Genomic DNA, 26,714 nt, shown 5'->3' on the forward strand with positions numbered 1-26,714 from the left:
ACAAAAGAGCCATGGCTACAGAGTCAATAGAGTAGTCTTCCAATGGCTAACAACTAAAGAGCGAGTGGCGAAATGAGCTTTCTAAAAATAAGAAACAGAATGTAAATTCCTGTATTGGCTGCTGTCTTTTATTGTGAGGTTAAACACTGACTCCTGACTGGCTCAGTAGATGGAGCCTGTAACTAACTCTCTTGACCTCATGGTTTTAAGTTCAAGTCCCACGTTGGGAATTACTTAAAAACACATTACTTAAAAACACATTCTTAAAAAAGAAAAACAGTAGAAGCATGTTTTTCCCTCCTCCATGTCTCCTTCTAACAGCTAGTAAAATAAAATTAATATAAGACACAGAAATAACATAGAAATTTAAATTAACTAATGTGAAATATGGAAGGAAAATGACATTATTTAATATTTTCCTATCCCAATCTGCACAGAATACACCATATATGTTAAGACAAGAAAAGGGGAAGGGATAATCACCAGCAAGAAAAATGTTCAGAGGAACTATTATTTTGAGAAACTAAAAATGTTAAGGCCAATAGTTCTTCATTTTTTTCCCAAATTGTAAGAAGCCTCAAAAATGAGCAAAAGTTTATTCAATTTCCTGTCTATTGTACTTTTCTGAATTATCTCTGCTTTTCATTGTATTTAGAAATGCATATCACAGCCAGTAGTATTCAGTGGATTATTGCCCTGTGAATGCCCACAAATTTTGTACTAATTTGTAAATTTATTTATCTTTATTTTTAAAGATATTTATTAACTTAAGGAGAGAGAGAGAGAGAAAGAGAGCATGAGGATGGAGGGAGGGTCAGAGGGAGAGAGAGAAGCAGACTCTCCACTAAGGAGGGAGCCCCACGTGGGGCTCAATCCCAACACCCTGCAATCATGACCTGAGCCGAAGGCAGACATTTACCCCACTGAGCCACCCAGCCGTCCCCTGTAAATTTATTTTAAGGCCACTAATGGTGAGTGTGTGTGTGTGTGTGTGTGTGTGTGTGTGTGTGTGTTTTAAATTTGACTCTGAAAAAAAAAATTGACTCTGAGCCAATTGTAATATCTTCCTGGTTCCTTCATTAATTCCTAGGTTAAATACAATATTTGTCATGTATTGAATGTGTATAAGAATTCTTATTTTACTTTGCCTTTAACAAATATCATAGACCACATAGACATTGCAAAATAATCTTTATTATGATAAAAGCACAACAGGATATGACACATGAGCTGGAAGGGTATAGGAAAAAATTAAATAATATTAAAAAGCAGTAGTGATATAAAGTACAGTAGAGGTCCACAGAACCAAGCAATAACTTATGACCCTGAGGTCAGAGTCAGTGACGTGGAGGTACCTTGAGAAAGTAATGATGCTGAAAGGAGTAAAGTATGAAATAGAGGGAATAAAAGAGATTTCTGGGTTGGAAATTTTTTTCTAAAATGGAGATGTCACTGAATTTTAGGATAGAATTAGGAAAAAAAAAAAAGAATGGAATTAGGTAAATAAGCCAACAATGTTTACAGAATGTTTATAATAAAAAAGGAATTTTTCTGGCCTTTGGGGATGGAAATCACATTTCCTATGTGAGGAAAAATTCAGTGACCTGAGTTTTCACTAGGAAAAAAAAATGGCAAAAGACAGTAAAAGAGAAATTAAGAGACAAATGTAAAATATGAAGAAACTATTAAATTTCGGAAGCAAATGATAATAATCCCCCCCTGCAAGAAAACCAACGATTTGAAGGTACAGCACAGATGACAATGGTGTCAACCCAGCACAGAGGAGCTAACTACGATAATTAGACCAAGTACCTCACTGACAGATGACTGGTTATGCCACAAGTCCGGCGTGGTACCGATGTCTGTGAAGAAGAAAGCAGACCCAAGCGAATGGGCAGCATGTACACCTGTGGCTGGGAGACAGGCCACATATACACCCCCAAAGAGCTAAGAGGTACTCACAAAAATTGGGGGTGATCAATTTAGGATAAGCAGCCGATAGGGTAAGGGTATTTGCATCATCCAATCCATGGATGTGGGTGATGGAGTCTTGGGTTATGGTAAATCTGACAACTAGTAGAACTTTCCAAGGCAGTACAGAAGAGCAAAGGCAGAAAATAAAGCTCAATGGGAGCAGGACAGGGGCCATAAGGACAAAAGAAATGGAACTGTCAGATAAAAAAAAGGAGGAGAGAAAGAGAAGAGGAATGCTCACGGTGCATTGAAGCAGCCCTTTGAGTACTGATGAGCCCAGCCTAGCGGAATTAGAAGTCTAGCCTTACCTGCTCACTTCCTCCCACGACAACATACTTCCTCTGAAATCCAGGAACACTAAGCTCCTGCATAATAGACAACAGAAAAGGATTGCAGCTAAATCCCATAAAGATTTTCTTAAGTTGGAGAAATGTGATTAAAACAAAATCTCTCCCCACCCAACCCCCCAAAAGTCTCCAGTGGTAGAAGAGAAAGAACAAACATTATATGTTCTCATTCATTTGGGGAATATAAATAATAGTGAAAGGGAATATAAGGGAAGGGAGAAGAAGTGTGTGGGAAATATCAGAAAGGGAGACAGAACATAAAGACTCCTAACTCTGGGAAACGAACTAGGGGTGATGGAAGGGGAGAAGGGCGGGGGGTGGGAGTGAATGGGTGACGGGCACTGGGGGTTATTCTGTATGTTAGTAAATTGAACACCAATAAAAATAAATAAAAAAAAAAGAAAGAAAATAATTTCATTATTGAATACACGGTAAGCCAGGATGCGAACCCAAGGCAGAAGGACATGTCACCCTTTTATGTCGTCAGACAGCTGCGACCCGTTCCATACATGTCCTCAAGACAAACAATGACTAACCCTACACTAAGAGGACTCAGTGGCACATTTTTCCACCCATAGATCCTCCTAGATTCTGGGTAATCGGGGTTGACCATCTGCGTTAACTAATTGGCTTTGTGCAATGGAAAAATATATATAAACAAAACACCGTATTGTAAGTTGGAGTGAGGCTCCCACAGAAATCAGGAGCTGAGACATAGGGTCTCTAGCTCCCTTGATGATTATATGACAAAGAGATGATTCTCGGCTCCTGAAGAAGATATCCCTGGGCTCTAACGCTGGCAGAGGTTTATTTAGCTTTTAAAATGTTTGCACATATTTCGAAGACACAGACGGAATGATCTAAGAAAAAAAGAGGAGGGGAATGTCTTCTCTTAATTCAACTGGAAGAATGAAGCATCTTTATCTGTCATTGTTTGTTTATGCTCTTATAGTTTTCTACCTCGTACTCAATTTTTAAATCCAAACCGCTGTCACCTACATGCAGAGAATCAATGATAAGTGGTTGTCATTTGGATTTTTTTTTTTTAAATAACTACATTCTTCTAACACAAACAAAGATGATGAGCATAATGTCACTGTTTTAAGTTTTTGCCTTTCTGTTCAATGCCTGGCTGAAGAGAAAACTGTCACATTGTCACGCCTGCTTCTGCATCCAAACTGTGGCAAAACGTTATGGTTGAGGTATATGAAGAAAAGTGCACGTGTTGGACATGCCATGCACTGGAATGGAGCGGCGTGTTTGTCTGGCCTGGGACTCTGGCAAATGTCAGACTGGGGACCCAGGCTTTAGTGCCGGAAGCCCAAGTGGCTGCCCCTGGCCCTTGAGCTCCTGGAAGGCTGGATTTGAAGCTGGTGCATGTGGGGTTCACTCCCACATTCTGGCCTCAGGCGTGCCCTGGCCTGCACAGACTTTAGGCCAGAGACCTACTCTTGGAACCAAGTGGGGGCCCCGAGGTGAGTCACCACCGTACTGTGACTCTAGGGGGAGGGCCGCTCTAGCGTACTGGGACAGTGGGTGGTAGGAGCCAGATTCCTTACAGGCAAGTCTTAGGAGGAAGGGCCTTCAGAAGCAGAGGCAACCAGGTATTTCCCATCCCAGGACTTTCCTGCCAGTCCCAACAGAGCCCCTAAGAGCCCATGAGATTGGGCTTCCACTGGGAAGAGGAAAAAAAAAAGAAGCTGTATATTAATATAATGCCAGATAATGGGTAGTAAAGGTGGTTCTCTTGATTACGAAAAACAACAAAACAAAACAAAACAAAACAAAAACAAACAAAAACACACACAGAGGTTATTTAATCCAGGATAGGTGTTAGATCCAGGTTAGGACCATGAGAAAGCAGGGTCGGTATGTGGGTTTGTGAATAGGAGGAAATTAGGAGAAAAAATGTTTTAGTCTAGGTATTTGTCTGAGTGTCTGGAATGCTCCTCTCATTTTGTTCAAATGCAAAGAATTTTACAATTAATTGCGACGTCCTACCCTGTGCTAGGAGCTTCTCCCAGGGGACGGATGAGTGCAGGTGTCAGGCAGAGGATCCAAGGGTAGTCACAGCTGGAGTCTTCCACTGTTCACAGCAGAGAAGGCCGGGAAACATGGAGAGGAAACTGCTATGTCCTTAACATCCAGTGGGAGGTTCCCAAGCAGATCCCGGACCACGTCAGTTTAGGGGAAAAGGTTAACTGAAGAATCTCTTGTTTTTTTGTTTGTTTTTTTTTGTTTGTTTTGTTTTTGTTTTTTGTTTTTTTTAGAATCTCTTGATTTGGTTTCCAGGTGGCTCTCCAGGGGATGAGAGGGAGAGTTCTCCTAGCAGCAAATCTCCCAACCCATCGATTCTTTCGAAACCTTTTTCTGCCATCACTGTATCTTCCCTATGAAATCCTTAATGTAACATGTTTCTGTTGTCTCCTCAGTACGTTATAATGAATAGGATTTGAAACAGACCCCCACTAACTGCATTTTGAAGCCCAATATCTAAGAATTTTTTCATTATGGACTATTTAACTCTGTGGGTATGAGATTATGTCTGCGGAAATATAATTTCTACATTCTGACATAGAAACACAGCAATTTGTGTACCTCTACAGAGGAAGATGACATCACTTTAAGGAAAATAATGAAAGCAAGTGTCTTAACATTTTCAGGATGGCACAAATAATCACTGTTGTCATCTGCTAGAAATAGTGTTCATAGACATGACTTGTTTACTTTGGAATCTGGGCACTGGTTGTAGGATTTAATGGAGGGAAAAATATTTCAGAAACAAACAGGAAGTATAAAGATTATCATGTTTAAAAGTGAGGTACTGAATATCTAAACGAGATAATGATTAACATTTCCAAAAATCATCGCTGAAAAGTGACATTTCTCATGACATGTTGGCTTCTATGTGTGTGTGTGTGTGTGTGCAAGTATTTCATAGAATACAATATACTGATAATCCTAGCTAGGCTACTCTCAAATTCTATTTAGATTTATCTCTCTACTTAGCCAACATCTAATAAAATGTTTTAATTTACACAGCTAATTTGAAAATATCAGTTCACTCTAAATTTTAAAAATGCTGTATAAAAAAATAGAAATTATATTTAATCCTATCATCAAGATACAACCGTTGTTAATAGTCTGCTATTTTCCCTTTGGGTCAAGTTTATGTGCAGTGCCTGTTGCGTTTAATGAGAATTAGCATGTCAATTTGCATTAGTGTATTGTAAAATTTCAATCACAATTCAATATAAATTATCCACAAAATTCAAAATAATGTGACTTCCCCACAGATTAGAGTTTTGTTAAAATTAATTAATTTTGGAGTTGTGGAGCTCAGCAAATTGCAAAAGTGTTTAGATGTTGCCACGTGACTCCACCACTTAAGCTGAACTAGAGAAACATCTGACTTTATGGGATAAACCTTGCCTTAGGGAAGGTTTGAATTGAGCCAATATCCCGGCTTGCATCTCTCACAAACATGCTACGTCCCTGAGTCTATTTCTGCGTCTTTGTTTACATGTATAGATAATGAGGTTCCCTGTGGAACCTAAGCCAAATCTCTCTGAAGGTCCCCTGAGACTTAACAAGTATTTATTTAAAAAAAAAAAAATTGCTGTAATGCCTAAGAAGGTATATCTTAAAAGTGGCTATTATCTAAATTACATCAGGAATGACTATACACGTTCCAACAAGGGTAACGCATATCGTGAAGTATTTAACACAGTATCCGTGGAGACTCACTTTTTTCTAGAAATTCTAGTTTCTCGTTGCTATGCATATAGGAGAGCACAGGATGATGTGTCCATTGAACTTGCCTCAAGGGATGGAACAGAGTCAGGATTTTGGATGGCTTCGTGATCCACAGTTTACATCTCATTGGAGGTAATAAATAGTTTCAAAACACCATTTACAAAAACCACCTGTTAGTGAGCAAAGACCTTGGCCATTGGTCCCTAGTAAGCCCGTTAGAAGAAAAAAAAAAAAGCAAAAAAAAAAAAAAAAAAATAGCAGCTGTGCTTTGTTGCACTGAATTGCTTTGACATGTGAACAAATCCTATCATTAACTGATGACTGAAGAAAGTATAATGTCAACATGTCACTTGACATTTTCATAGCAAAGGGAGAGAAAAAAATGATAACATACACACAGAGCCTTCAGCGGGGCTGGCTTTCTGATATTGAAGTGATATTCGTATTATTATGCTTTAAAGGATGTACACATATTTCTTATGCTTTAAAGCAGTATATTCCAAGTGTATTCCGGCTCAAGGAAGTGAGTCTTTCTGAAATCTGACAAGGCCCTGACCTGTCCCAACATCTGCTTTTTTCAGTTTATGCTGTGTCATGAGCATTTCCTTCGGTCCCTAAGTGGTCTGTGACAACCTGAAGGTGAGGAACACCACTGCTACCGCCACCGCTGCCACTGCGACCACCCCGACCTCTGCCCTCACCTGTGACAGTGAATACTTCCTCTTCTCCCTCACTTCAGGGTAAAGAGGCTAAGGCGTGGGGGGTGTCCAACGTGTAGGGTAATACGCGGAGCAAGTATTGCTCCCCAGATCTCAATTCGTGTGAGAACTCAGTCATACTCACTAAAGAGCATCTCACCAATGACTCCTAAAATTCTTCCATGATATGTACCATGGTTCATGTAAGTGGATATTCAGATATATTTTCAAATTAGGCTTTCATATAAGGCAATGTAACTCGTAATGGTATATCACCTACCGTATGCACATAGAGCGTAGAGTCCTTCTTTCCTTTCCCCTTTTTTAAACCAAACCAAGATAATACAGATTGATCTATTCCAGGGGAGTAAGCTCTATCTCAAGTGTAATGTTTCTATATTCGACTTCATGTATGTTTTCATTTAAAGCAATAGATGCTTGCCTCGTGCTGAATGCTATTTTTGATGAAATATGTGCAAATGGTTTATCTTCCATAATTGGGAAAATAACATCGATCGCAGACTAAGCACTTTAAATAAGATGAGCACCTTACGACAAACACGGGAAATGTGGAACCAAAATACTTCAGAGAGTAAATGCAAGAGAAGAGCTAAAACTCCACGTCCTTTTCACACGCGTTAGATTTCTGAGACCGCGTTGGTCTTAAGCATTTGTGTGTCTTAACGCAACTTTGAAACTGTTTCTTGATGTGTTAAAAAAGGAATTATTATTAGGAATAAGTTTCAAACAATGGCTTTATTATGTCTGAACCCTCGTTAGTCAAAGGACAAAATGGTTAAAAAAAAATGTGCAGAGCTGTAGAGAACCGTATTAAGAATTAAAAATTTACAATATAGGTGTAGAGATCTTAGTGATACGTGTGCACACACAGACGCACACAGAGGGCCAGGTATAATTGGTACTCCCTCACCTTACCTCCGGAATATTTCCCATCATTCACATGTTCATTCATGTTGTGCATGTTTCTATTTCTTGCCTCCACCTTATTTCTTTCCTGCTCCAATTCTCATCTTTCCAATCTCAGCACCTATTTTTTGTTTAATTTTTATGTGAATTCTTGAAGTGCCTCCGAAGTTTTTTCAGAACAGGTGCAGTATGAATCAATGTTCAGCCCTGATGCGGGGGTGTGGTCAATCACTGCGTCCATTCTGAAAGTCTCAAGACGAATTCTGTTGCATCAATTACAGGTGCAGGTGGAAGAGTGAGTCACCCACCACCCTTCCATTAGGTTTTCAGGATACAACTCCGTCTTACTTGATAATAAAGGGACCCTGGGGTATTGCAGGAGGAAGCATGTCTTCCAATGGTGAGGAAAATGGAAGGACAGGAGGTATCATTAACACTATGTATCCAGATAATGAGCTGCTGACGCTTAGAGAGAAATCAATAATGGCAGGCGCAGCTAGCCCAGGCCTTGGATTTTGGCAGCGTCTTTTTCTTGTGGGAATAAGATTTGGGAGATTTATGTGCGCTGACTCAACCATTACTTTGCTCCCGGGCTATCAAATATCACACTCTACATGATTGTTTGCCATCTTTTCTTCTCGTGACAACAACTTGCTTCTCCCAATATTTAAACCCTAGAAGTTAGCAAGAAGAAATATGTACATTCCTATTTCTACAGAAGTAAATAATGGGGGAAAAAAGAATATATAAGTCACTGTAGCAACAGCCTGAATGTACCGTATTTCACAGAGCTGTCATTTGTCACTAAGAGACAATCATTTTCTAATCCCATCTCACATTAATTTCTCATTCAAACTTCAATCTTGGGGATTTCAAGACATATATGGATATTTTTCATTTGGGAACTCAAAAAAATGAGACACTATTTTTCTGAATAATAATGTTTTTTTTTTCTCTCATCCGTGTACTGTACGAGCTCTGTAGACCTTAGAAATTTGCCACTCCCCTGTGCCCTGCCTAAACGCCATCCCATTTACTTTGTGATGAACCAAAATAAATCATGATATTCTGTAAAGCCTTTAATCGTTATTTCCTCTGGGAGCTAAATAAAGGGTACTGTGTGGATACCTGTGTTTTAAGAGATATAAATACTATAAAAATAGCATTTCATATGCTCAGTGGAATTGACACAAGTGATCAGAGCAAACCAGAAACCTGAAAGAACCTCAAATTTATAATAAAAAAAATATTTGCAAATTGTAATAAGTGAACTTGTTCTCATGGTTGTGTCGCCGCTCATGTCATCACCCCCTTATCTATAATGATAGGACAAAGTCACCAACCGCAAAGACTCCAGACACAATCGTTTGTCTGCATATGAAAACCTTCCAGTATTTGTTATGTGCAAACAGTGGATTTCAGTGGAATTCCCAGGGAGCTGCAATCGGGGTCAGATGCAAACCCCAAGCAGAACCCATGCTGTGCTACGATGTGGCACGATCTTCCTTTAACGTTGAATGCCGCTCTCATCCTGCGCCAGGTTCCCATACACACGCACGTGAAGGCAAAGCTGTCAGTTGTATTCATGTTAATGAGAAATAAGAGATGAAACAGACCCTGGATTGACTTCTTCCTTTCCTCCTCTGTATCACGACTGAAAAAGCAAACTCTATCATTACACAGAGATGTTATGAACGAGCAATGAGAGTCATGAAAACTCATCAGCTTATAATTTTACATAGGGCATTGTACAATGTGTAGAACGTATTACTCTTGTTGTTTAAAGGATATTGCATTTAAAATGCCAAAACATAACCGAGTTTTAGTTCTTTATATGAAAAATATTAAACTCTCTCTTCCCGAACCCATTTATGGGACATTAGATTTGACAAGTTTTTTACTAGGATGTCACATAATGACAATACTCTAGCTTCTATAATAACAATTACACAGAACCCGGTTTTAGGATTATGGTCTTTGTTTAAATGTTAAGAGTCTTGTGACGACTGTCTCCATTTGCATCTTGACAGTACTTTTGAAGACATGATCCATTTTGTCATTTCGGGGCCCCATATGAAAATTTCACGCAGACTTTATTATTCTATGAAAACGCTGTCTTCCCCTGATGGTTTGGTAAGCATCCTTTTATAGGATAATTAGACCCATGAAACTCAGCATGTTTATGGTCTTGCCTTTCCTGTCACGGAACCTAGCACAAAGATCTCTGCTCATTTCCAGTTGCTCTTCCTGGGCTAGGTTCTCTGGCGGAGTTATTTCCTTCTCACTCCATAGCTTTTTAAATCATCATTGTGTTTTTGCCTCAATTGCTCTGTGATTTTATTATCATTGTACCTTCTATTACACGCTTCCTCAGACAGTTTGATGGTATGCTCAGCTCTTTGCTGGAGTTACGTCATTTAATCCACAAAACATTGCTTTGCTACAACTATTATTACTTATGTATTTATATTATATACATTTCAGAGGAGATTGGTGGTAGCAAAGTTAAGTAATTTGTCTGGGATTGCATGGGTGCAGTTGCTTAGGTCGCTGGCTGGATTCAAAAGCTGTGACCCGACATAGTGCTCAAAGTCTACTGGAAATCAGGAAAATAGCAGGTGTTCTGTTGTAAAGGAGAGTCCATTTTCTCCCTCTCTCCACCCTTTCCTTTTCTTTTCCTTTCTCTTTTACCTTACTTATTCTTTCATGATTTCCTCCTTTCTTTCAAGAAATTTTATGGAGCCAACATTAATATTATGTGTCATCGCAGTAGATGCTGGGAGAAGAGCAGACGACAGAATGAACTAAGAGACTGGATGTTTCCATGCAAGAGGAAGGCCTGTTTCACCCTATTCATCCTCGTCTTCAAATAGGAAAATTAAAACATAATCCACCTCCTCTCTTATTTCCTTTAATTTTGTGTTTCTAAAATACAAAATTGCAAACAGCTTTTGCGGCTTACTCGTGAATGCATTTTGGTATTTATGCAATAGTTTTAGAAGATCTAGGTAAGGAAATCAAAGATCCAACCTTGCAGTGCAAACATTTCCCATATGGACACCTCTAACTTACAACAGAGCAGTCAGTGGATTATGTGGTGACTAGAATTTTTTGTTGTCTTACGAACCATCCTGTTCTCTTTTTACCCCCAAGCCTAGACTGTAAGATGGTCAAGTGTCATGAAGGCTTATTGAGTAACAGGACAGGTATAGGTTTTGTGTTCCATTTTTGGCCTATTCCCTCTACAAAATTCTGATAAAGGTGGCTAAAGAGCCTTGCCCCACATTAATATCTCAGGTTGAAGATTCACTATCATCCTGTGATGATAATCATAATCATGCATAAGCTCATTGCTATTTCCTCTCCCTCTCATTTTCTTCATGTTACTTCCTTTCTTTCAAAAAGCATATTTTTGAAATAATTCCTTCAGAATTTCATTCAGCCACTGACAGCTCATCTGTAATTTTTAGATTCCTTCTTAATAGTGATAATATGTCTTTCTGGATATTGATGAGAATATTCCATTGAGTGTCATTTCACAATTTAAAAAATAGTGGCTTGCTGCAGTTGCCTAATCTCTTCATTCAGAACATTGACTCAATGTTGTGCATTTTTGGCTCTCTCCCGCCAAAAATGGGATTTTTAGCCCATTACAATTATAAATAACTGACAAAAATGATATCCAAGTGTATTTATATTTCTTACCATACTGTTGATAAAAATCTATGATTATTTATATATGGATCATTAAAGTGATATATTTTATTGAATTCTGTAAGGGTCATATCATCTAGAGTAATAAATATTTATTGAGGTTCTATAATTTATTATAAAGTTTTAAGTGCTTTACATTTATTAACTCCCACATTAAGCCTGCGATGTAGGTATTACATCTGGTATATACATTTTACTGATGAGGGTTGAGTGTGAAAGAAATTAAACAGAGGGCAAGTCCCCAGGGTTAGCAGGTCAGCAGGCTCCACCTCACTGCTACACTATGCTGGATCCTAATGCCCTGAGTTATCCTACTCCAAGACACGTGTTTAATTTACACAGCGCGTTGCCACACGGAGTGAAGTCAGTCACCAACTTTTGACAATTGCATGTTGCAAATGATTTCGAGAGAGGAAAGAGCACTATTTTTCTCATTTCACACGCAGAAATGTGAAGTGCTTAGCTTGCTTCCAGATAGCAGTTACATAGGATCCTATGTAAACACGACCATAGATATAATACTTGCTTCCTTAGGCCTTCCTTTGTAATTCTGTAAGATTTTTCCATGGAATCTTTCTTCTTTTTTTTACTGTTAATGATTTTTCCCCCCTCAGGAAAGGCTTGACGAGATTAAAATAGATATATGGCTCCACAGAGGAAGTTTCTATAGTAACGGAAACCACATAAAAGAGAGGAGCACCAAAATGTAACATTCAATTCACAGTGAAAGATGCATTTATTCTATTTATATATCTAATACCATGTTGGATTTGATGTTAATTCCCATCTTCAAGATTCTCTAGTTAATTTGTCTTAAAAGCCCGTAGCTTGTTGGTCCTTGAAAGATAATTGAAGGGAATACATTTGCATTTTCTACCATGAAAGGGAAGTATGGGCAACTAAAAGGAACAATGTTAAGACATGCATTCACACCTTCCTGAGGCTCTCTCAGCACTCCTGCTGTGCTATCTTTCCTCCCCACCCCAGACCCCCCCAAACCCTCCCCACCTCAGTCCCTACCCATACATCAACCTCAGAAGGAGTCTACCTTCCACTCTGTCCTCCTTAAACACTCTGCCTAAGAGGACGTTTATGCTCATTTACCACAGTTTGGACCAGATATGCAAGATTCTCTTCCCTGCAGAGCACTTACATATCCTAGTTTGACTTGGTCTAATACTCCTTTCTTTTTCTCAAATAATCCCTCTCATTTCTGGAATTTAAAATCTGCCTTAAGTACAATCAATTCTTACAATGATCTCCATCCGTTTTATAAATCCCCCTTTAACTTTTGCTTTAATTGGAACCTAGTTATTATGTCCTGAGGGCAACAGTTCCCTTTTTTTGAAGTCTTAGCTGTGCGTGCGTGTGTGTGCAAACACGTGCGTGTGTGAGTGTGTGTGTGTGTGTATGAGTGCCTATAGGTGCTTTTGTTCTCCATGTGGCTGAGGGTGGCATAGGTAAATTCCTTAGAATACATTGCTACTTCTTGGATATTTTTTTGTTTTCAAAAACCCTACTCTAAGATGTTGCTTGAGACTATATACATATTATTTCTTATCACTGTACTAATTAATAACTTTTCCAGGGAATTCTTCATTTTAGAAAATATTTGCTCCTTGATTTGACTGTCTTTCTTTATTTCTCCTGCATACTTGGATTACAACTAAGAATTCCTCCATAATTGGTCCAACATGTGATCTTTAGTGTCTAATACTCTTCTCTAAGATGGTTCTCTTGATCTTCCACATCTGAATTAATGACCTTGTCATTTATCTAGTGAGATCAAAATCTCGGAGCCTCCCTGACTCTTCCTTCACTTACACTTCGTTACTTACTCATCAGCAAGTCCTACAATAGGTAGACATGTAGATGCCATTAGCTCATTTTAAGCAGTTTGTTGTTTATTCTGCATATGATTATAATCCACTGGAAAATTTTGAATAGAGAAAAGAATTTGACTTGAACACATGTCTATTGCTAATGAATTGATTGAAGTGGGGCACTCATGGAAGCAGGACGAATTCAGGGAGGTTATTTCAATATCAAAGTGAAATAAAATATTAGTACAAATTTGGGTGATTCCAGTAAAATAGATGAAAAGTGGGTGTCCCTCCAGATGCTCCTTCCTATCTGGCCACCCAGGGTTTCATGCTAATCCCAAAATGCAAGGAGCTCACTCTTGCTTTAGCGCTTGTTCCTTTGTGGTTCTCTTGCTTTTGAGATATTCCTCGTTCTTTTCCAGAGCATCACCTCACTTTGTTACAGTCTACGCAAATATCTCCTCAGAGAAGCCATCTTCATACACCTTTAAATACTCCCCATCTATCACAGTCTGTTTCACAACCTGATTTTACTTTATCTCACATGTATGATATCAGTAGTATATACATGGAAGATACATCTATCGTATACATGCAGGTATATGCACCCATACATATGACTAATATTATTATGTAATGTATTTATTTGTTTCATACCATTTATAATCAAGTGAGTCATAAACTCCTGGCTTTTGATGGTCTTCACAACCACAAATTTTTAGCACCTACAACAGTCAAAAAATAACAATGATATTTCAAACACTCATTGACTAAGTAAATGGAAGGTTTGTCAAATTTAGAGCTTAGAGAAAAGGGTAGAATGTATTCAAGTGGGTGTATTTTATACCAACTTCTTGAATTTTTTATAGGTAAAAAAGCTTAGAACTGAAGAAAATAAGCCAAATATTTAAGACTATCACAAAATCATTTCATAGCAAGTCCTAAAATAAAATTTCAGTTCCAAATCCATACTGCTTTACACCATGCATCAAACAGATGGACATTTTCTATATATTTCGATGGAAAGACAATTGGCTATGAAATGAGATGCATCTGTCTCAAAACTCTGTAACCATCTTTTTTTTTTTTTTTTTAACTATGAGATCTTGGGAAGATCACTTAAACATTTTGAGTTTTAGTTCTTCAATCCGTTAAATAACAGTAATAGAATTTCCCTTGCAAATTTGCGGCACAATTTATCCACTTTCCATGGGAAGTGCCCAATAGTGAACATATGTCACAACAAACTTAAATAAGCGATACGTTTATGGTGGTGTTGGTGGGGCTGATGGTGTTGTTCGGGGTTATTACTGATACTTTGAGCCCAATTTGAAATAGTCAAATGTTTTTATTTACAGTAGCCCTCCTCCATTATTTCACCTGCCTTGGTTTTAGTTACCCACAGTCAACTGTGGTCCAGAAGCGGATGATCCTATTTCCAATGTATCCTCAGAAGGCGAGTAGTAGCCTAACACTACATCACAATGCCTATGTCATTCTTCTCACTTCCTCATATCACACAGGCATTTTATCATCTTGCATCATCACAAAAAGAAGAAAGGTGAGTCATAAGCTATTTTGAGAGAGAATGAAAGAGACCACATTCACGTAACATTTATTACAGAACATTGTTATATAAAATCATTCTATTTTATTATTTGATTGTTAACCACTTACTGTGCCTAATTTACAAAGTAAACTTTATCATAGGCATGTGCGCATAAGAAAAACAACACAAAATATGTAAGGTTCAATACTGTCCATGGTTTTCAGGCATCCATTGGGGATCTTAGAATGCAACCCTTATGGCTGTCTGGGGTGGGGAGGACTCTAATTAGCTCTCTAATGACAGATCATATTTCTCAGCATGGCTCTCTTGCAAAGGTATGTTAGGAATGAATTATATATTACTTCTAGAAAAAGCAATTTGTTTTATTATCAATAAATGTGTTTCTATTTATCAAAAAATTGTATCTTTGCTTCTAAGTCAAATAATCCTTCTGTCAAGAAATTAATCATATTCCTCTCTTTTCATTCCAATTTTGTGCTATGAATTTTACTCAATCATATTAATATCTACTTTATTATCATCTAATTCTCACTTTTCTTCACTAACGAATAAATTGCTTAAGAGTTTATGTATATGTATTTTTTCCCCACAATTTCAGATGTGGAATTTATTTAAATTAATCCCAGATTAGTTTTCCTGGAAGTATCTTCTGTGCAATATACTTAGGGCATTTGTTTTAGCCTTTGTGATGTGGAGCTCTCCCAACAAAAATCCAGCTGTCAAAAAGCAGGCATTTCAAAAATAAATAAATAAATAAATAAATAAATAAATAAATAAATAAATAATAAAAAAGAAACAGCAGGCATTTCATTGTGTGTGGGAGTGTTGTCTGACAGCCTAATGGATAAATGACATATTTAAACAATTTTATTATATTAAAGATTTTTGACTAAAGTATTTTAGGGTTATTTTATTCCCTATAGTAAATGACATATTTTAGAAACTTGGAGCTGATGTTCCGTGTTTAACCTGTCAATTGTAGTTTCAAAATCTACAGCATTCAGAAGTCAGGGTCATAAGCCTAGCTCTTTACATATTTTGTACATTGTTTTTTGCCTTAATAACTTCTAAGATCTGGTCATGCACTTGTGCATAACTTAAAAATATTGATTACTGATATTGAATTTCTCATTAAATACATCCCTTAGGAGAGAGTCAAGTTAAACGTAGCCTTTGAATGACAGTCCTCATTAGAAACTCTTATTTCTTTTGATTCTCTGGTACATAGCTTTCTTCCCCTTCAAAGCTCACAACTAATTCTTCCTGATTGCTTTCTTTTCCTCGGCCTTAAAGATCCCGTGTTCTTTTTTATGTTCTTTATTAGATGCATTCTCTCCTGCCTCCAGAATTTATATTTGGGCTCAAATGTTTAACAGTCACTTCTCCATGGATGAAAAATTGTACAATAATAGGAAGACTAGGTTTTGCTTCCATCTCAGAATATTTCCCCATGCTCCATATATGAATAACTTGTTCAGAAGGCCAAAGAATATTTCCTGGAGCAAAAATGACTCTCACCATAGCATAAGAATACTTGCCCTAATCATTCCAGTCCACTGGTAAAGCAGTACTGCTGCTAAATTCAGGAAGCAGATGCTTTTGTTACCTGTTATCAATGTGTGAACATTCTGTTAGTAAACTCTCTCTTCTGAGGACACACATATGTATATGTGCATATATACATAATATTCTCATGCACATGTTCATTGTCTATTAGATACACATTCAGGAGCACCTGGGTGGCTCCGTGATTAAGCGTCTGCCTTTGGCCCAGGGTGTGATCCTGGAGTCCCGGGATCGAGTCCTACATCGGGCTCCCTGCTTCTCCCTCTGCCTATGTCTCTGCTTCTCTCTTTGTGTCTCTTATGAATAAATAACTTTTAAAAAATCTATAAAAATAAGTACGTAAATAAATACCCATTCATACTCATACTTCATTTCATCAAATTCAGGATGCCATTGATTTTAAGCTGTGCTGTTGTTTTAATTATCATTCCAAATATCAAAGCATAATATTAATAAACAATATTACTGATTATCAAAGAATATAAGTTATTATTATAAATTGTGATATTAATTTGTCATGTGAATACATATTAATATACTAAATTATGTGATGTGGCATATATACATGCACTATGTATACTATATAGAAATACTAAACTATGTATGGTAATGAATATAAATACTACATATGTAAACACTATATACATCTATACTATTCATATTTATAGATACTTTATATTCTACTTCCACAGACAGTTGGGGAGTCTGCAAGCACTGGTCATTTTTCTGGGTGGAAGTTTCTTTTCGTTTTGTTTTTTTAGCAGGAGCTTGGGAAGACGGGATGATGGAATTAAGTAATAGACAGAGTTAGGTAGCAAGTCAAAGTGTATACTATAGCATGGGAAGATGGGATTCTATGTGGTGCATTGGCAGGGAGGATGGAGGGAGAAGCTGATGTCTCTCAGACAAAACACTGGAAAAATTAAAGGATAGTAGAGAGATGTCCTGTTGGGTCCTGAAATGCCATAAAATATGCCTCACATTAAGGACAAGAGCCGGATACCACTGTCGCTATAACCCAACCTGGATGATGTAGTTTGATTTGGTCGCAAAATAACCACGAGAAGCCACCCAGCGTAACTTTCCGTTTCCACTCATATGGCGTTGCTCAGTAAAGAGATCTCTTTCTCTGTTGGACATCTTAGAACTATGGAAATTAGGGAGCATAACACTTTTATGGATTTAAGTATTAGAGGAACTATAGTAAAGTCAGGCATGATACATGTGTTCAGGAAGAGAGAGAAATAGTACAGATGGAACCTAGATCTTGAAACAAACACTCAGGTCACAGTAAAACTTGACTTTGGATGGATATCATATTCATTTTCTATTGCTGATGTAGCAAATTCTCACACATTTAGTGGCTTAAAACAACACCAATTATTTCGCAGTTCCGGTGCTCAGAAATTCCAGGTAAATCCTGCTGGGCTCAACTAGTTTCTGTGCTCAGCGTCCCTCAAGATAGAAATCAAGGAGTTGCCTGGCCTAGAGTTTATCTGGGAGCTGTGAAGAAGAATCTACGTCAAGAAAATTTGGGTTGTTGGTAGAACTCGGTTCCAAGTGTCGTAGGACTGAGGTCCTGTTCTTTTGCTGGCTGCCCACCGGGAATTATTCTCAGCCATTTGCATTCCCTCCCTGCCTCATGGGCTCCATCCTCCTGGTCAGCACCAGCGAGTCACTCCCCTCCTGCCTCATCATTCTCACCTCCTGCAGGAGAAAGTTCTCTGCTTTTAAGGATCATGAGATTAGATTGGGTCCAACGGTGTCATCCAAGGGAACGGTCCCTTTCTTTTAGGTTCCATAAACCTAATTGCATCTGCAAAGTATTCCCTACATATACGGAAGGACCACTCTGCCTATCGTCTCCGTGTGTGCGTGTGTGTGTGTGTGTGTGTAGCCAAAATTTTAGAACCAGAATTTAGAGAAATACTAGTCTAGTCTGAGATTAACACAATGCATTTGAGTGCTTTATTTCCCTCATAACTCTGTCATTTGAGTCCCCTCCTCATTCCCTAACTGCTAATATAAATGAAATTATAATTTTCTGTCTTCTATACTTCATTATGTGCTCAGGAAGGCTGGAGGTGGCATCTTATAGAATATGAATCATGTTTGCATATCTGCCTGAAGGGAAACCATGCACTCCATCCACAAGTTATTTACATAACTATTGGAGTTCTGTACTTTGGGGAAGTTTGTCATTTAATAGCACTAGTGCATTTATAGAATAAATCAGCACCTTTGTTTGCATTTTTGTTGGTAAGTTCTTAACACTTATGGACCTAGGGATCCCTGGGTGGCGCAGCGGTTTGGCGCCTGCCTTTGGCCCAGGGCGCGATCCTGGAGACCCGGGATCGAATCCCACGTCGGGCTCCCGGTGCATGGAGCCTGCTTCTCCCTCTGCCTGTGTCTCTGCCTCTCTCTCTCTCTGTATGACTATCATAAATAAACAAAAATAAATTAAAAAAAAACACTTATGGACCTAAATAATTTTTTTTAAATTGGCCTATGTTTATTCATTTTTGAACAAATATTTATAGAGCATACAGCACCTGTCATGGTTTCTACTCTGCTCTAGCTATCGGAGATACAGTAGTTTTAGATATAATTTTTGATAGATTAAAGTAGTGAAGGAGAACAAAAAGGGTCTTTTTTTATGTCTTAAAAATTAAATTTCTGATGTAACAGAAAAATAAGTTTAAGAAAAATTAGTTTTAGTAACACTGCTTTTTTAAAAGTGCAGTTAGAGAAAAAAAATGCCAATTTTCCCTCTGCTAGTCCTTTAGAGGCTATTGACTTACTGCTCGAGGCTACTGGTAGCAATTTAATGATGTTGAAGGTCTCTTGTTCTGGCAATCAAACTATATCAATCTAATTGGTATCTATTTAATATTTTCATCCAGGGTTTTACATACTGGTGGAGGACCCTGGGTCATGAGCTACAGTATAATATCACAGGTGAGTCTTTAAACAAGACAATGCTGGATGGTATATGTCACCATATATCAAGACATAATTCAACAATAATTTTATGAATGTGCATTGGTATAAGGATAAAGAGATTTTTAAAAATTATAATTGTTAGTCCACAAATATACCTATTCTTATGTGAGCCCTTGATTTATAAGAAAGAGAAAAAGAAGAAAGAAAGAAGAAAGAAAGAAAGAAAGAAAGAAAGAAAGAAAGAAAGAAAGAAGAAAGAAAGAAAGAAAGAAAGAAAGAAAGAAAGAAAGAAAGAAAGAAAGAGGGAAGGAAGGAAGAAGAAGAAGAAGAAGAAGAAGAAGAAGAAGAAGAAGAAGAAGAAGAAGAAAAAGAAAGAAAGAAAGAAAGAAAGAAAGAAAGAAAGAAAGAAAGAAAGAAAAGGAAAGAGAGAGAAAGAGATGGCCTTGTATGACAATGGAAAAAGGCTAATCTCATCAATAAGTTGTCTAGGTTCATTGTCTATCTATATGAAAGGAGAGGTATTTTATCCCACACCACACATGCAAACCAACAACAATAAATTCAGTAGACTATGGGACAAAATATGAAATATAAAACAGTAAATTATAGATATTTGAAGATAAAATATATTTCATGACCATAAGACTGTCAAAGGCTTCTTGAACTGGACACCAAAAGGAAAAGATTGATGAATTGAATATTAAAGATAAAAACCTCTGTTCATGAAATTACACTCTTAAGGGAAAAAAAAAAAAGCCAGAGAATAGAAAAAAATATTTTTGGAGTAAGTATCACAAAGAAAATGCTAATATCCAGATCATATTGAGAATATATGCAAATGTTTTCAGATAAATTAGAAAACAGAAACCTAAATGGTCGAGATGCCCAGGAGGCTCAGTGGTTGAGTATCAGCTTTTGGCTCAGGTTGTGACCCCGGGGTCCTAGGATTGAGTCCCGCATCAGGTCCCCATGAGCAGCCTGCTTGTCCCCTCTGCCTGTGTCTCTGCCTCTCTCTCTATGTCTCTCAGGAATAAATAAATAACATCTTAAAAAAAAGAAAAAGAAAAAAAAAATAAACCTAAATCATCAAGAAGCTGGAAATGGCAGTTTACCAAATAAGAATAGCTAAAATGTCAATGAATGTACAAGAGGAATAGTAAACCTTGAGATGACATGTCACCACACAATCACTGGAAGATGAGCACATGGTGTATATGGTATAGTGAGGTTGGGGCTGAAAATACTATGTGTTGGTGAGGAAATGGAACAATTAGAACTAACATACATTATTGGTGGGGGAAGTCAATAGTTCGACAAATCCGCTATAATGAACACATGGTTAACCCGTGACTCAGAAATTTCACTCTGAATATAACAACAATGCATAAAAACACAGACCAATGTATATGTGGGGATACTCATAAAAGCAGTATTTGTGGTATCCCCCATCTGGAAAAATATATTTATCTTAAGTACACTCAGTAAGTACATTTTGGAATATCTGTTCACTGTGATACTAAATAGGCCTTAAGGGGACCAACTAATCTTACATATGGTGTGGATAAATCTTGGAAAAGATCTTGATGCACAATAATAAATATTGTATGATTTAACTCATATAAGGTTTAACAACAGGGAAGACGAAGGCATGATGGCTACTTATCCCAAGCGAGAATTTGTGGCAGGCCCCCTAAGGGCTGCTTTGGGGCACTGGAAGTGTTCTATTTCCTTATAAGGGCAGAGGTTACATAGGCGTGCTTACTCCACATTTAGAAATTGCTACCGTGTGTATTCACTCGCGTAAACGACTCTACTTTATATGTTTATATCTGTGGGCCTACATTCATGCTTGAGTTCAAAATAAAGCAAACAAAAAACATTCAGATTTAGGGGCTTGTATGAGCCACGTACACTTTCAATTCTTAAGTACTTCTACCTTATGAGAACATCGGACAAGTTCTTTAACCTCTCTGAGCTTGTTTCCTCACGTGTGAAGGTCAGGAATGTATTACTGAAGTATGAGTTCTGTGAACAATAAAATCCCTAACATCTTTACATCTTTTGAAGTGCCAGTCCTTGTGCGCTACGTGTGGAGTTCCATCTAGCATTCGTGACGATACCTCAAGCAAAGTGCTCATGGAACCTCTACTGCAGGCATGAAAACATGAAGGCTTAGCAGGAATTAAAGCTCTTGCTTAAATGTCTTTTATGGCTGGTGAGTGAAAAAGCCACGATCTTTTATTCCTATACTGTTTATCATCCACCTGAATCTGGTATGAAATGGCGTGTGCTTTTGAATTACCACAGTGATCAGGACTCTTTGGGTTGCAAGTAGTAGAATAACAGCTCAAATTGGCAGAGGCAAACGGTGGAGATTCTATAATAGTCAAGAAACTTACAGAAGAGAGTGCATTATCTGGGAATTAGCAATGCTCGGGATCCAGTAAGAGCCTGCTAAGATGTGTCTCATTGCTTGCTCTTAACCCACAGAGAAGGACACTGAGCGTGTTGGTCTGGTCCTAGACCCTCCCCTGTGGCCACTGCACGATAGTATCATGACTTCATGACTAAGTGGTCTCTAGTGAAACCACAGGAAGGAGAAACAGCCCCTAAAGGCATTTGTATTTGTATATTAGGGGTGGGTTCTGGGAAGACAAATCCTACATGCCCACAGCAAACAATAGCGTGGAAATAGCACCTGTCAGTGGTTATGGTTATTTGCATCATGTTCAGAAGAAAGTATCCTCATGTTCATCTCCTAAGCCTTTTTCATATTTTATTTTATTTTTTTAAAGATTTTATTTATTTATTCATGAGAGACACAGAGAGAGAGAGAGGCAGAGACACGGGCAGATGGAGAAGCAGGCTCCATGCAGGGAGCCTGACATGGGACTTGATCCCGGGTCTCCAGGATCACACCCCAGGCTGAAGGTGGCACTAAACCCCTGAGCCACCGGGGTTGCCCCATTTTTCATATCTTAAAAGTAAAAAATATGCCTTTTCTTCCATCACGTTCTTCTTGTCATTTCTCTACAGATGCTGTGGATACTATTTTTACTTCTAGAATCCCCAAAATGTAAGGGTCTTTTAGACATTTTCTTTGTGGCCGGCTGTCTTCAAGTGAAGAATATAGAGAAGATATAGATGGGAAATTATACATCTTAGGAGGTAAAATTGTGATTCTTCCCCCACGAGACTCCATTTTACCCAAGATGAGAGGGAAAGTGACACTCATCAGGTAGTAAGTACGCTAAATAGGGCTCATCCTTGATAACATTTTTACAAAAGATTTATGGCTTCCCCACTCTCTTTGTCATCAGAGTATGTCTCAAGCTGCTGACAGTAGGGCTAAGTCAGGAATGGAAGTCAGATTGATCATATAATTGCTTTTATGTAGGGCTCCTTGGCGTGTCTCTGCTTGAATATGAATCTCAAATTCAAAAGCCAAAGACAAATAATCTTTTGCTGATTCATTATCAGAGATTAGGCATGTGGGTTTAGCTAATCTACAGCTGTCTCTAATGTCCTAATGGCCTACGGAAATTAATGACTTCCAAAATAAGTCAGAACAGTAGGGGGATATGTTCAAATAATAGTTCTCAACCTTGGCTGAGCAGTAGAAATGCATTGGCAGCTCTTGGAAATATGATGCTAGTCTTCATAACAGACCAATTAAAACATAATCTCTGAGTGCATGTCCTGGAAATAGAATTTTCTAAATTGCTCCCTAAGTGATGGAAAATTTCCCCAAATATTACCTAAATCTTAAGAGAAATGGGGTATCTAGTTATAAACCATTGCATTAACGCCAGGAAAAATTTAGCTTAATAATTACTACCTTTTTTCCCCCCTGTGTACTTTAATATACTCTGGAAATATTTTTATCTTAAAGCATTTGAATTTTTAAGCAGAGAGGAGAAATGGTTTAGATTTCCCTCCTCTTCAGTTCATAACACTAATGAATCTGAGCACAAATGCTGAGTCAGACCTCTGTCTTTTTTTTCATTTGTCTCAGCTGAGTAGAGAGAAAATGTACACCAGTTAGAAAAAAAAAAAAAAAAAAAAAACTCAAAATGCTGAACTTGCTTTTGCTAAAAGTAGAACCAATTACTTTCCTGGCTTTTCTACACACATAAAAGGTATCTGATGCTCAAGCAAGTTTCAAATTACAGGCACGAGCTGGTCTTACATGTAAGTCTTAATCACCAGTGGCGGTGTCATTTCTAGGTCATAAACATACTTTGTCAGCAATTAGCTATTTTTTTTTCCAAAGAGCCTGAGACTATCATTAACAACATGCCTATGTATGTGTCCATCAAACTCATGAAGCTTTTGTAATAATACAAACATAACAAACATAAATAAAATACCTAAATGGGTATTTATAAAATACATAAATGTCTACCCATTCTCAGATGCATCTCATTTTTTTCCTAGCCAGACCCTTTCTTCTCCAAACTCAACTAGCAACAGAGTTTCATTTTCTGAACACTTTATCCTTGCAAGAATTTTGCTTTGTTCCTCATTTTTCCATATATATTTGAATATCTAAATGTATATGTGCATATATATGCACATCTATGTGCATATATGTGCATATATATAGAGAGAGACAGAGAGGTCACATATTTCACCAGTAAACTACTTTTATTCATTTACATGGGCTTATGCCCAGAGTTACTTTCTTTTTAATTAAATAATGTGTATAAAATATATACTTTAAGAGCAAGAAAGTTAAATAAGATTCCAATATTACAATATGTAGGTGTTATTGTTGTAATGTAATACATATATGTTTATGATGATGTTAAATATGTAGGACTTTCTCAGTAAATTACTACATAATAAATAAATGATAAAATAAAGAAAAGACAAATTAAGGAGTTATGATTATTTCTGGATTTTCTGGTGTATATATAACTAGGTGCTAGAAAAAAGTGGATACTTTTATTTATACTCATGCTCTTTAAAAAAAAATTCTGGTGAAAATAAAATAATGTATTTTAGTTGCCTTCTTATAAGTACCAATGTGCCACATAAACATTCTAAGCTTTCCACAAATTCAGCATAACAAATATTCAATCAAAACGTAATAAAATTCTAGATTCAGAGCTCTATGTTTCTTGTTATTTTATTTTAATTTTTATGATATAAGAGCAACTGTAAGACTTCAATCAGGTAAAATTATAAAACTTTATTGAAAGATACTGTAAAGACATAACTGAAGAAAGATATATACTACATTATGAATACAAAGAATACATTGGAGCTATGGATTTTCCCTAAATTTAAATATATTTAATGCTGTGTAGGCTTCAAAATGCAATAATTCATGAGGCTTATTAAGAAAATTCTCAGGGGCCATCTGGGTGGCTTAGTCTGTGAAGTAGCTGACTCTTGATTTCAGCTGAGGTCATGATCTCAAGGTCGTGAGATCAGGCCTTGTGTGGGGCTCTGCGCTGAGTGTGGATTCTGCTTGAGATTCTCCCTCTCCCTCAGCCTCACCCCTCCCTCTTCTCTCTCCCTCTCTCAAAAATAAAAATAATAAATATACAAGAAAATTCTTAAATATATAAAATATTAGTATAGAGTGGTAATTTCTGAAAGGGACCAAAATGGACAACTGGCAATTCATCATACCAGGATTTAGTATGAAGCAGTATTAAGGTTGATATTGTGGCATTAACTCAGGATTAATCAATGGAGTAAAATAGACATCCCATAAACAGGCAAGTTTGGTAGATGACAAAAGGTGGTTGTCAGGTCAAGGAGGAAAGAAGGGACAGTTGAAAAAAAAATTGGAGCTGGAAAAACATGACATAGAAAAAACCATGGCCTTGATTCAGCAATGCATCCTCTACTCAAAGATCAACTTCAGATGGAATAAAGTCTTAAAGACGAAAACACCAACAATAACAGAAAAACACAAAAACCTTAGAAATACTGATTAGTAGAGTTGAAATCTTTAATACATTGGGGTCTTGAAAGATTTCTTTAGTAAGATGTAACAAAATTAGTCATAAAAAATTGATTGGGGGCAGCCTTGGTAGCTTAGCCTTCAGCCCGGTGTGTGATCCTGGAGACCAGGGATCCAGTCCCACATCAGGCTCCCTGCGTGGAGCCTGCTTCTCCCTCTGCCTGTGTCTCTGCCTCTCTCTCTCTCTCTCTCTCTCTCTGTATGTGTCTCATGAATAAATAAATAACATATTTTAAAAAACTGATTGCACATGTATCTAGACTTAATTGAGAAAATAACAGATAAGAAAAGAGAAATTCATGCTTTATCTTTGGATCATAATTCTTAGTATTTTAAAAATACTGATTTTCCTATTTAATCTCAAAATCATTCATTGATCCCTTGAATCTTCCCTTTAGAAGGTAAGCTCCATGAGAATAAGAGCCCCGTCTCGCGGTTCACTACTATAGCCAGTGCAGACTGGGTGCCTCGTACTTGCTGGTACTGAAGGATGCTCTAAAATGGTGTGATTTTGTTGTTTGATGAACTAAGATTCACCTAGAAACTAACAATTATGGAATAATTCATTAAGTTTATTTGTTAGGCTAATTCACCCTCAAATAAATAATGGATATTATATAAGAACATCAGTAAATAACTGGGGTTAATAATGGAAGAAAAATAATAGCTGTAGGCCATAAAGAAAAGTTACAAATGCTAGGAATATGTTTAGAAGTGCAGAAACCATATCATTTTTTTATAGTAAACATCACTTAAAGGATCTAATAAGAGAAATGTACAAATGGAAGAATGAACCTTATTCTTGCTTAAGAAATTTCAAAGGTTTTAAGGTGTTTTAAAATAATGTATAATTTCAAATCCAGCCATTCAAAATACCAGCCCCACATTTATGTTTATTTTTTATTTAGGCATGTATCTACTTATTTGGTCTGATTGAATATCCTGGGAAGGGATCAATGGGGGGGTTACTTTTTATCATGTGGCTGATTAGTTAACTCAGTTTTCCTCTTAAATGCTTTTACAAATGTCTTATGTAAACCTACATTTTAAAAATACAATGAAAATATAGTACAACCTGTGAGTCAAATGTATACTTTTATAGATATCCAATTACATAAAAAATATCAGATAGTAGATTATTTTCTAACGATAATGAATATGGAATTTAATATGATTTTTTTCACTTTATTGCCTCTTCATGGTAATTTAATTATGAGAAACTGGATGTTATCTCTAATTAACAAGGCAAATTTAAATCGATTTAAAGATAAAAATGGATGATATTAATGTTCACCCAGTCTGTGCTTTATACTTTGAGTTTAGATACAGACTAACATATGAGACATCTTTCAGGGTAGCCGTTTGTGCTTTCCTAGCTTTTAACTGGCCTTGAATTATCTTTCACAGATGGCCAGGTTG

General features: G+C 37.2%; 1 long non-coding RNA gene across 1 annotated transcript in view; it reads right to left on the minus strand.

The window, feature by feature from the left end:
• The window catches only part of LOC140631640 (uncharacterized), a 38,367-nt gene that overhangs the window by 930 nt on the left and 10,723 nt on the right, over nucleotides 1-26,714 (minus strand). The window lies entirely within an intron of this gene.

Source organism: Canis lupus, chromosome 4 (genome assembly GCF_048164855.1).
Source record: "Canis lupus baileyi chromosome 4, mCanLup2.hap1, whole genome shotgun sequence".
NCBI lineage: Eukaryota > Metazoa > Chordata > Mammalia > Carnivora > Canidae > Canis > Canis lupus.